The sequence below is a fragment of the Leucopleurus acutus genome, assembly GCF_964270905.1.
Source record: "Leucopleurus acutus genome assembly, chromosome: 5".
Classification (NCBI taxonomy): Eukaryota; Metazoa; Chordata; class Mammalia; order Artiodactyla; family Delphinidae; genus Leucopleurus; species Leucopleurus acutus.
In genome coordinates this window covers 114,595,007-114,607,180 of record NC_139147.1, presented here as the reverse complement: position 1 = coordinate 114,607,180, position 12,174 = coordinate 114,595,007, and the positions used below count along the sequence as shown (strand labels likewise).

The 12,174-nt window shown below is 37.7% G+C and overlaps 1 long non-coding RNA gene across 2 annotated transcripts in view; it reads right to left on the bottom strand.

Annotated features, from left to right (window-relative positions):
• Positions 1-8,328: 8,328 nt before the first annotated feature.
• The window catches only part of LOC309962600, a 73,944-nt gene continuing 70,098 nt past the window's right edge, over positions 8,329-12,174 (bottom strand). For both annotated transcript variants that reach the window (XR_014326249.1, XR_014326250.1), the window contains one exon: positions 8,329-11,648. This is a non-coding gene — a long non-coding RNA (uncharacterized lncRNA). The remainder of the gene's footprint in view (positions 11,649-12,174) is intronic.

The following is a 12,174-nucleotide window of genomic DNA, read 5'->3' as shown; positions in this document are numbered from 1 at the left end:
TATTAGTCATCTATTTTATACACATCAGTGTATACATGTCAATCCCAATCGCCCAATTCATCACACCACCACCCCACCACCACCCGCTTTCCCCCCTTGGTATCCATACGTTTGTTCTCTACATCTGTGTCTCAATTTCTGCCCTGCAAACCGGTTCCTCTGTACGATTTTTCTAGGTTCCACAAATATGCATTAATATACGATATTTGTTTTTCATTTTCTGACTTACTTCACTCTGCATGACAGTCTCTAGATTCATCCATGTCTCTACAAATAACCCAATTTTGTTCCTTTCTATGGCTGAGTAATATTCCATTATATATATGTACCACAACTTCTTTATCCATTCATCTGTCGATGGGCATTTAGGTTGCTTCCATAACCTGGCTATTGTAAATAGTACTGCAGTGAACATTGGGGTGCATTTGTCTTTTTGAATTATGGTTTCTCTGGGTATATGCCCAGCGGTGAGATTGCTGGATCATATGGCAATTCTATTTTTAGTTTTTTAAGGAACCTCCATACTGTTTTCTATAGTGGCTGTATCAAGTTACATTCCCACCAACTGTGCGAGAGGGTTCCCTTTTCTCCACATCCTGTCCAGCATTTGTTGTTTGTAGATTTTCTGATGATGCCCATTCTAACTGGTGTGACGTGATACCTCATTGAAGTTTTGATTTGCATTTCTCTAATAATTAGTGATGTTGAGGAGCTTTTCATGTGCTTCTCGGCCATCTATATGTCTTCTTTGGAGAAATGTCTATTTAGATCTTCTGTCCAATTGTGGATTGGGTTGTTTGTTTGTTTAATATTGAGCTGCATGAGCTGTTTATATATTTTGGAGTTTAATCCTTTGTCCATTGATTCATTTGCAAATATTTTCTCCCATTCTAAGGGTTGTCTTTTCCTCTTGTTTATGGTTTCCTTTGCTGTGCAAAGGCTTTTAACTTTCATTAGGTCCCATTTGTTTATTTTTGTTTTTATTTCCATTACTCTAGGAGGTGGGTCAAAAAAGATCTTGTTGTGATTTATGTCAAAGAGTGTTCTTCCTATGTTTCCCTCTAAAAGTTTTAGAGTGTCCGGTCTTACATTTAGGTCTCTAATATGTTTTGAGTTCGTTTTTGTATATGGTGTTAGGGTATGTTGTAATTTCATTCTTTTACATGTAGCTGTCCAGTTTTCCCAGCAGCACATATTTCCCAGCAGCACACATTTCTCCATTGTATATCCTTGCCTCCTCTATCATACATTAGTTGATCATAGGTGCATGGGTTTATTTCTGGGCTTTCTATCTTGTTCCATTGAACTATGTTTCTGTTTTTGTGCCAGTACCATATTGTCTTGATTACTGTAGCTTTGTAGTATAGTCTGAAGTCAGGGAGTCTGATTCCTCCAGCTCTGCTTTTTTCCCTCAAGACTGCTTTGGCCATTTGGGGTCTTTTGTGTCTCCATACAAATTTTAAGGTTTTTTGTTCTAGTTCTGTAAAAAATACCACTGGTAATTTGATAGGGATTGCACTGAATCTGTAGATTGCTTTGGGTAGTATAGTCATTTTCACAATATTGATTCTTCCAATCCAAGAACATGGTATATATCTCCACCTCTTGGTATCATCTTTAATTTCTTTCATCACTGTCTTATAGTTTTCTGCATACAGGTCTTTTGTCTCCCTAGGTAGGTTTATTCCTAGGTATTTTTTTCTTTTTGTTGCAATGGTAAATGGGAGTGTTTCCTTAATTTTTCTTTCAGATTTTTCATCATTAGTGTATAGGAATGAAAGATATTTCTGTGCATTAATTTTGTATCCCGCAACTTTACCAAATTCATTGATTAGCTCTTGTAGTTTTCTGGTGGCATCTTTAGGATTCTTTATGTATAGTATCATGTCATCTGCAAACAGTGACAGTTTTACTTCTTCTTTTCCAATTTGTATTCCTTTTATTTCTTTTTCTTCTCTGATTGCCATGGCTAGGACTTCCAAAACTATGTTGAATAAGAGTGGTGAGAGTGGACATCCTTGTCTTGTTCCTGATCTTAGAGGAAATGCTTTCAGGTTTTCACCATTGAGAATGAGGTTTGCTGTGCGTTTGTCGTATATGGCCTTTATTATGTTGAGGTAGGTTCCCTCTATGCCCACTTTCTGGAGAGCTTTTATCATAAATGGGTGTTGAATTTTGTCAAAAGCTTTTTCTTCATCTATTGAGGTGATCATATGGTTTTTATTCTTCAATTTGTTAATATGGTGTGTCACATTGATTGCTTTGCATATATTGAAGAATCCTTGCATCCCTGGGATAAATCCCACTTGATCATGGTGTATGATTTTTTTAATGTGTTGTTGGATTCTGTTTGCTAGTCTTTTGTTGATGATTTTTGCATCTATGTTCATCAGTGATATTGGTCTGTAATTTTCTTTCTTTGTAGTATTGTTGTCTGGTTTTGGTATCAGGGTGATGGTGGCATCATAGAATGAGTTTGGGAGTGTTCCTTCCTCTGCAATTTTTTGGAAGAGTTTGAGAAGGATGGGTGTTAGCTCTTCTCTAAATGTTTGATAGAATTCACCTGTGAAGCCATCTGGTCCTGGACTTTTGTTTGTTGGAAGATTTTTAATCACAGTTTCAATTTCATTACTTGTGATTGGTCTGTTCATATTTTCTTCTTCTTTCTGGTTCAGTCTTGGAAGGTTATACCTTTCTAAGAATTTGTCTGTTTCTTCCTGGTTGTCTATTTTATTGACATAGAGTTGTTTGTAGTAGTCCCTTAGGATGCTTTGTATTTCTGCAGTGTCTGTTGTAACCTCTCCTTTTTCATTTCTAATCTTATTGATTTGAATCCTCTTCTTTTTCTTGATGAGTTTGGCTAATGGTTCATCAATTTTGTTTATCTTCTCAAAGAACCAGCTTATAGTTTTATTGATCTTTGCTATTGTTTTCTTTGTTTCTATTTCTGCTCTGGTCTTTATGATTTCTTTCCTTCTGCTAACTGGGTTTTGTTTGTTTTTCTTTCTCTAGTTCCTTTAGGTGTAAGGTTAGATTGTTTATTTGAGATTTTTCTTGTGTCTTGAGGTAGGCTTGTATTGCTGTAAACTTCCCTTTTAGAACTAATTTTGCTGCATCCCATAGGGTTTGGATCATCATGTTTTCATTGTCATTTGTCTCTAGGTAATTTGTGATTTCCTCTTTGATTTCTTCAGTGATATCTTGGTTATTTAGTAACATATTGTTTAGCCTCCATGTGTTTGTGTTTTTATGTTTTTTTTTCCTGTAATTCATCTCTAATCTCGTAGTGTTGTGGTCAGAAAAGATGCTTGATATGATTTCAATTTACTTAAATTTACTGAGGCTTGATTTGTGACCCAAGATATGATCTATCCTGGAGAATGTTCTATGCACACTTGAGAAGAAAGTGTAATCTGCTGTTTTTGGATGGAATGTCCTATAAATATCAATTAAATCTATCTGGTCTATTGTGTCATTTAAAGCTTCTGTTTCCTTATTATTTTTCATTTTGGATGATCTGTCCATTGGTGTAAGTGAGGTGCTAAAGTCCCCCACTATTATTGTCGATTTCCTATTTTAGAGCTGTTATCAGTTGCCTTATGTACTGAGGTGCTCCTATGCTGGGTGCATATATATTTATAATTGTTATATCTTCTTCTTGGATTGATCCCTTGATCATTATGTAGTGTCCTTCCTTGTCTCCTTATTTTAAATTCTATTTTATCTGATATGAGTATTGCTACTCCAACTTTCTTTTGATTTCCATTTGCATGGGATATTTTATTCCATTCCCTCACTGTCAGTGTATATGTGTCCCTAGGTCTGAAGTAGGTCTCTTGTAGACAGAATATATATGGGTCTTGTTTTTGTATCCATTAAGTGAGCCTGTGTCTTTTGGTTGGAGCATTTAATCCATTCACATTTAAGGTAATTATCAATATGTATGTTCCTATGACCATTATCTTAACTGTTTTGAGCTTGTTTTTGTAGGTCCATTTCTTCTCTTGTGTTTCCCACTTAGAGAAGTTCCTTTAGCATTTGTTGTAGAGCTGGTTTGGTGGTGCTGAATTCTCTTAGCTTTTGCTTGTCTGCAAAGCTTTTGATTTCTCCATCGAATCTGAATGAGATCCTTGCTGGGTAGAGTAATCTTGGTTGTAGGTTCTTCCCTTTCATCACTTTACGTATATCATGCCACTTCCTTCTGGCTTGTAGAGTTTCTGCTGAGAAATCAGCTGTTAACCTTATGGGAGTTCCCTTGTATGTTATTTGTCCTTGTTCCCTTTTGCTTTCAATAATTTTTCTTTGCCTTTTCTTTTTGCCAATTTGATTACTATGTTTCTCGGTGTGTTTCTTCTTGGGTTTACCCTGTATGGGACTCTCTGCGCTTCCTGGACTTGGGTGCTATTTCCTTTCCCATGTTAGGGAAGTTTTCAACTATAAACTCTTCAAATATTTTCTTGGGTCCTTTCTCTCTCTCTTCTCCTTCTGGGACCCCTATAATGAGAATGTTGTGTTTAATGTTGTCCCAGAAGTCTCTTAGGCTGTCTTCATTTCTTTTCATTCTTTTTTCTTTATTCTGTTCCATAACAGTGAATTCCACCATTCTGTCTTCCAGGTCACTTATACATTCTTCTGCCTCAGTTATTCTGCTATTGATTCCTTCTAGTGTAGTTTTCATTTCAGTTATTGTATTGTTCATCTCTATTTGTTTGTTCTTTAATTCTTCTAGGTCTTTTTTAAACATTTCTTGCATCTTCTAGTTCTTTGCCTCCATTGTTTTTCTGAGGTCCTGGATCATCTTCACTATCATTATTCTGAATTCTTTTTCTGGAAGGTTGCCTATCTCCACTTCATTCAGTTGTTTTTCTGGGGTTTTATCTTGTTCCTTCATCTTGTACATAGCCCTCTGCCTTTTCATCTTGTCTCTCTTTCTGTAAGTGTGGTTTTTGTTCCACAGGCTGCAGGATTGTAGTTCTTCTTGCTTCTGCTGTCTGCCCTCTAGTGGATGAGGCTATCTAAGAGGCTTGTGCAAGTTTCCTGATGGGAGGGTTGGGTGATGGGTAAGAATATGTTTAGTTTTATAAGAAACTGCCAAATTGTCCTCAAAAGCAGGAATACCGTAGCTGATGTTGTTGCTCATTCACCAGCAATGAATGAGAGTTCCTGTTCCTCCACATCTTTGATAGCATTTGGTGTTGTCAGTCTTCCAGATTTTGACCATTCTAATAGGTATATAGTGATATCTCTCTGTTGTTTTAATTTGCAGTTCCCTAATTATATATGACATTGAGCACCTTTTCATATGCTTATTTACCATCTGTATTTCATTTTTGATGAGGTGTCTGTTCAGATCTTTTGCCCACTTTAAAATCAGGTTGTTCATTTTATCATTGAGTTTTAAGTCTTCTTTGTGTGTTTTAAGTAATATCCCTTTATGTGTCTTTTGCAAATATTTTCTCCTAGTCTGTGACTTGTCTTCTCATTCTCTTGAGAGTGTCTTTAGCAGAGTCATATATTTTAATTTTAATGAAGCCTGGGTTATCAGTTATTTCTCTCATGGATTATGCCTTTGTAGTTGTATCTAAAAAGTCATCAACCAACCTAAGGTCATCTAGATTTCCTCCTATGTTATCTTCTAGGATTCATAGTTTTGTGTTTTACCTTCAAATCTATGATCCATTTTGAGTTATTTTTTGTGAAGGGCATAAGCTGTGTGTCTAGATTTTTTTTTTTTTCATACAGATGTCCATTATTACAGCCATTTGTTGAAGGGAACTATCTTTGCTCCATTGTATTGCCTTTGCTTCTTTGTCAAAGACCACTTGACTATATTGACCACTCTTTCAAAATTGTGCAGGGTATTTTCCTCTTCATGTAAACTTTAGAATCAGTTTTCCAATATCAACTTAATAACAGATTTTGATTTGGATTGCATTGTATCTATAGATCAAGTTAAAAAGAATTGACATCTTGACAATATTGAATCTTCCTATCCACAACATAGATTATCTTTCCATTCATTTAGTTCTTTGATTTCATTTATCAGAACTTTGTAGTTTTCCTCATGTAGATCTTGTACATATCTTGTTAGATTTATGCCTAAGTATTTCATTTTGGGGGGTACTAATGTAAACGATATGGCATTTTAAATTTTAAATTCCACTTGTTCATTGCTGGTACTAGAAAAGCAGTTCACTTTTGTATATTAACCTCGCATCCTGCAACCTTTCTATAATCACTTATTTTTTCCAGGAGTTCTTTTCTCAATTCTTTCTGATTTTCTACATCTATGATTATATCATAGACGATACAAGATTAACATGCAAAAATCAGTTGTAGTTCTATATACTCCAATGAGTATATGGAAATCAAAATTAAAACCACAATACCATTTATAATCACTAAAAAATTAAATACTTAGGTAAATCTAATAAGCCATGTACTGGACTTGTATGCTAAAAATGCTGCTGAAAAATAATTAAAGACCTTACAAAAATAGAGGAATGTACCATGTTCATCTTCAACATAGTGAAGATGTCAATTCTCCCCAAATTGAACTACAGTTTTAGTTCAATTCCTAACAAAATCCCAATAAGAATTCTTGCAGATATGGGCAAACTTACTCTCAAATATATATGGAGAGGCCAAGAAACTGGAATAGCTAAAACAATTTTGAAAAAGACTAAAGTGGACTGAATTGCTCTACCTGATTTTTAGACTTAGTATATAGCTACAGTTATCAAGACAGTGTGGAATCGGCAAAGTGATACACACAAGGATTAATGGAACAAAATAGGTAATTCAGAAGTAGAACCTGTGCACAGTATGGCTGGCTGATTTTTGACAAAGGTGCAAAAGCAATTCAAAGAGAAAAGATATTCTTTTAATAAATGATGCTGGAACAATTGAATACGTATAGGCAAAATAATAAAAAAAGAACCTTAACCTAAACCTCATACTTTGTACAAAAATCATCTCAAAATACATCATATTTTAAAATATAAAACCATAAAACTTTTAGAAGAAAACAAAGGAGAAGATCTTCAGGATCTAGGGCTAGATGAGGAGTTCTTAGACATGATACCAAAGCACGATCCATAAAAAAAAAAGGCCAATTGGAGTTCATGAAAATTAAGAACTTTGTATAGGATTCGGCTAAGAAAATAAATGCACTAGATACAAACTGGGAGAAAATATTTGCAAACCACGTATCTGACAAAGACATATCTAGAATATATGTATGTATATTTAAACTCAACAGTAAAAAACAAACAAACAACTCAATTAGAAAATTGGCAAAAGTAATGAATAGACATTTCACCAAAAAGGATCTCGATGGAATTATGCTAAGTAAAAAAAGCCAATTGTAAAATGTACCATATAATTCCATTTATTCAACAGTCTCAAAATGTGAAAATTGTAGAGATAGACAACAGATTACCAAGGGTTAGAAGATGATAGGAGAGGAGGTTGGGTGTGAGGCTGGCATGAGGAAACTTTGTGGTAATGAAATAGTTCTGTACCTTGATTGTGTTAGTGGATATATGAGTCTACACATGTGATAAAATTTTATAGATTGCACACACACACACACACACAACTGATGCATGTAAAACTGGTTAAATCTGAATAGGTCTGTGCATTGTACCAATGTCCATTTCCTAGTTTTGATATTGTGCTGTATTATCATTGGGGAAAACTTGGTGAAAGGTACACAGGACCTCTAAACTACGTTTGCAACTTCCTGTGAATCTATAATGATCCAGAATGAAAAGGTTTTTTTTTTTTTAATTGAAATATAGTTGATTTACAATATTGTGTTAATTTCTGCTCTACAACAAAGCGATTCCGTTATACATACTTTCTTTTTTGTATTCTTTCCCATTATGGTTTATCTCAGGATATTGAATATAGTTCCCTGTACTATACAGTAGGACCTTGTTGTTTAGAAAAGGTTTTTTTTAAAACTACATTTTGGTACTGGTTTTACTCTTTCTTCAAAATCTTTACAGAGGATGCCAACAAGTGGCAAATTGGGGTGATTTACATTTGTACTATGTATTCTTCACAGCTTGATGACAGGGACCCTGAATTGAAATGAAATATCTGCATAACCACCTGGCAGAGGAAGCGGGGAGGAAATCAAGAATTTGGGCTAGAACAGGGAAGCAGTATGTACAATCGTTCCTGAAAGTGATGTTTTTTTTCAAGGTGTTGGTTTTTTTTTTTTTTTTTTTGGTGGTACGCGGGCCTCTCATTGTTGTGGCCTCTCCCCTTGCGGAGCACAGACTCTGGACGCGCAGGCTCAGCGGCCATGGCCCACAGGCCCAGCCGCCCGCGGCACGTGGGATCCTCCCGGACCGGGGCACGAACCCACGTCCCCTACATCGGCAGGCAGACTCCCAACCACTGCGCCACCAGGGAAGCCCCAAGGTGTTGATTTTCTTAATGATCTTGAGTAAACGGGAGTCAGGGCAAGGCAGGCAGTCTTACAGAGTGGGTGTCTACAAGTGAAAGGGCAGGAGGGGAACCCCTGGAGGCAATAAAGAGTGAGGGTAACAGGAAGAGCTTAGAAAAGAAGAACTCACCCAAAAGACAAGGTGAGTGGAGGAGGCTATAAATTCAAAACTGAAAATGATCTGAAGAGGCAGTACTTGATAAAATTATGGAGCATTTTAATTTCTCACCCACCAGACAGACATAGCGAGTCTCTGTTGTGGTTTCCCTGAACCTCTGAATAGTATTTGTTGAGGTGAAAAAAAGCGCCACAGGATCCAGAAATATTTGACAATGTGTATTTACCATATAAATCTTAAAGGGAAAATATCCTGTTGCAACAATGTAATTGCTGCCTGATTGTCTTGTCTTTTGTTACCAAGTGAGAAAAATACAAATTGTTTGTTTGCGATGGTTCTGTGGTGTTCTAAAAATATTTGCATTACCCTCAAAGGGATAATTGGATAAAGACAAAAATGGGAAAAGCTTGGGTAACAGACACGACTGGGTTAGAATTCCAGCCTCACCGCTCACCAGTCTGAAGACTCAAGCTCCCTGAACCTCAGTCTTTTCAGATGGAGACCTTCCAGGGCTGTTGTGAGGATTACAAGCAATATATGGAGAAGCGTCTAGTACAGTGCCTGGCACACTGTTGGCATATGGCCATTGATAAATATCCTGATTCTTCCATCGTGATTAATAATGAGTGAGTCTTCAGTATAACACCATTCACTATAAAGTGTCCTTTTGTGTGCCCACTTTCTCGTGTGACTCTTTCTTGGGCTAATCCAAAGGAGACTAGTTACTGATAAATCACAAAGACCTCCATCCAAAACAATCTTCTTTTATAAGACTGTCTCCTGCAGTGGATCCCAAGGATAGAGTTACAAGGAGGTCTTACAGCATTTATTTCCCCAAACAAATTGCAAACCTTACATAGTAGTACATTGTATTAATATCATAGAAATCATATACTGCAGATCATTTTTTTCTCCTAGAAATCCAAATAACATAGCCACAACATAATCATGAAATAGTTAATAGATTTACCCAGAATACTACAGGAAGTCAAGGCAAAAATCATACATATTTTTGTCCCTCAGAAAAAAACCCAGGTTTCTCCACTTCTTGACAAAGATTCTTTACTTGACCAAACTTCAGTCAGTCTCCTGAGCCTTCTCCTGGGCCCATCTGTGCACCTTCTTTTAAAATCCAGTTTTAGCAAGAACTCTGCCAAGACATTTTACCAAGAACCCCCATCCTTCACATCTGACTGCTCTGAATATCTGATCAGGTTCCTTAGCCTCCACCGTCCCCCAGATGACGTCTGATCACCCTGGCTTGTCTTCAACAACAATCCTGTTAGGTCCATTTAGCTAGAACTTCCTTTACCCCTGAGGTTTCTTCTAAGTGATTTTTTATCCGTTCACTCCCACTCTGCTCCTTGGCTGTGCATTCCCACTTGCCCATGCTATATTCAGAATTGAGCCCAGTTCAGTACTGAGGTCTCTTCCCCACTCTTGTAATAGCCCTGAATAAAATCACTTTGTACTGCTCTAACTACAGTCCAGCTCTGGTTTTTCTTTGACATTCTCAAATCCCAAGAGTCCGAGTTATGTAGGTATTCCATGAATTCACTAAATATCCGCAAACTTTTGTGGGATTAAATTACATATTATTACTACAAATCTTTGAAATGGAAAAAAAAAGAATAAATTTCCTGAAAGAAGTAACTATGGTTGTTCTCCCACCACCAAGTTCAATGGTACCCTCCTAGGCATTCATCTTTCAGTCATCAGCGGGTCCCCTTTTCTTAACTGAACCCCAAATGACTCCCTCTCAGGCTCTTGTTCATTCACTTTGTTATTAAGACTTCTCAGATTCCCTCGTGGTTCAGGAACCCAGTGAACCCTGGAACATTTGGCTGTACTGAGTCTGCTGTCATGTTCCAATGGCAATGGAAACAGCTTATACTATAATTTCAAAAAGAGAACAGCGGGGAAAGTTTGGAAAGAACAAGTTCTCAGGGAAAGTCAGGGAAATCAAATTAACTGGGAAGATTTAATTTTCACAAAAATATTGCCTCTACCCCGAGCTCTCTCTGAGGTCTGCTCTATAAATGAACTAAGTCTATGGAAGAAGAGTGCAGTGGAATTTGATGACAGAAAAGGCATGTTATTTTTAAAAATTAAGGAAAGAAATCATGACTCCAGCTCTTTTCATAATCATAAATAGTCATTGCCTAGACCCATAAAATCTACAGTGGGAGAGACCTCAGAGATTATATAAAATCCAGTCCCATCATTTTATGGATGAGAATGAAATCTGAAGGTGTGACTGAATGTTCTCACAGTCACACAGATCCTTAGCACCAAGCTGAAGGTGAAAACCCAGGACACCCCATCTGTGGGCCAGGATCTTTATGGAAAGAGCAGCCACTTAGGTCGCTGTATTAGTCAGGGTTCCCCAGAGGAACAGAACCAATAGGGTACATACAGATATACAGAAAGGAATTTATCATGAGGGATTGGCTCACATGATTGGAGACTGAGAAATCCCACGATCTGCTGTGTACAGCTGGAGGCCCAGGAAGGCTTGTAGTGTGGTTCCAGTCTAAATCTGAAGGCTTAAGAACCAGGGGAGCCAATGGTATAATTCCCAGTTGGAGTCTGAAAGCCCTAGAACCAGGAGCACATCCAAGGGCAGAAGAAGACAAACATCCCAGCTCAAGCAGACAGAGCAAATTCACCCTTCCTTCAACGTTTTTGTTCTATTCGGGCCCCTCAATGGATTGGATGATGCCCACTCCCATTGACAAGGGTGATCTTCTTTACTTAGTCTACTGATTCAAATGCTAATGTCTTCCAGAAACATCCTCACAAACACAACCAGAAATAATGTCTTATCAGCCATCTAGGCATCCCTTAGCTCAATCAAGTTGACACATAAAATTAACCATCACAGGGGCTTCCCTGGTCGTGCAGTGGTTGAGAGTCCTCCTGCCGATGCAGGGGACACGGGTTCGTGCCCCGGTCCAGGAAGATCCCACATGCCGCGGAGCGGCTGGGCCCGTGAGCCATGGCCGCTGAGCCTGCGCGTCCGGAGCCTGTGCTCTGCAACGGGAGAGGCCACAATGTTGAGAGGTCCGCGTACTGCCAAAAAAAAAAAAAAAAATTAGCCATCACAGTCACCATAAATATGTCTTGTTTTTAACTATGTCTTGTATCTCCTCTTGTAAATCCAATAAGAGCCTCAAACTTAACAGAAGGGTGCCTTGTTTGCTGTGTTTATCATTACATCCAGTGCCTAGACTAGTTCCTGATACCCAGTAGACAATCTGTAGACCTGATAGACCTCACAGAGAGTGAATATTAAGCCTACTCTCAGAGGTATACCTGCCTATTCTAGGCCTGTGGATCAAACTTTGCCAATGTCATCTTGTAGCGCATTGCCCTTTGGCAGATTAAAATGGCCACACATTCTTTGACAATATTCCAATCGGGAGGTAGGTCTAAGTCCCCTTGCTCCAGAATCTAGTTGAGCTCTGTAACTGCTTTGACCAGTATAATACATTGGAAGTGATGCAGTATCTATTTCCAGGCTCAGTTTTGAGAAACTGGAAACTTCTATTTGGAACTTTTTCTTTCTGGGTGCCCTGAACGACCATAGAATATCTGA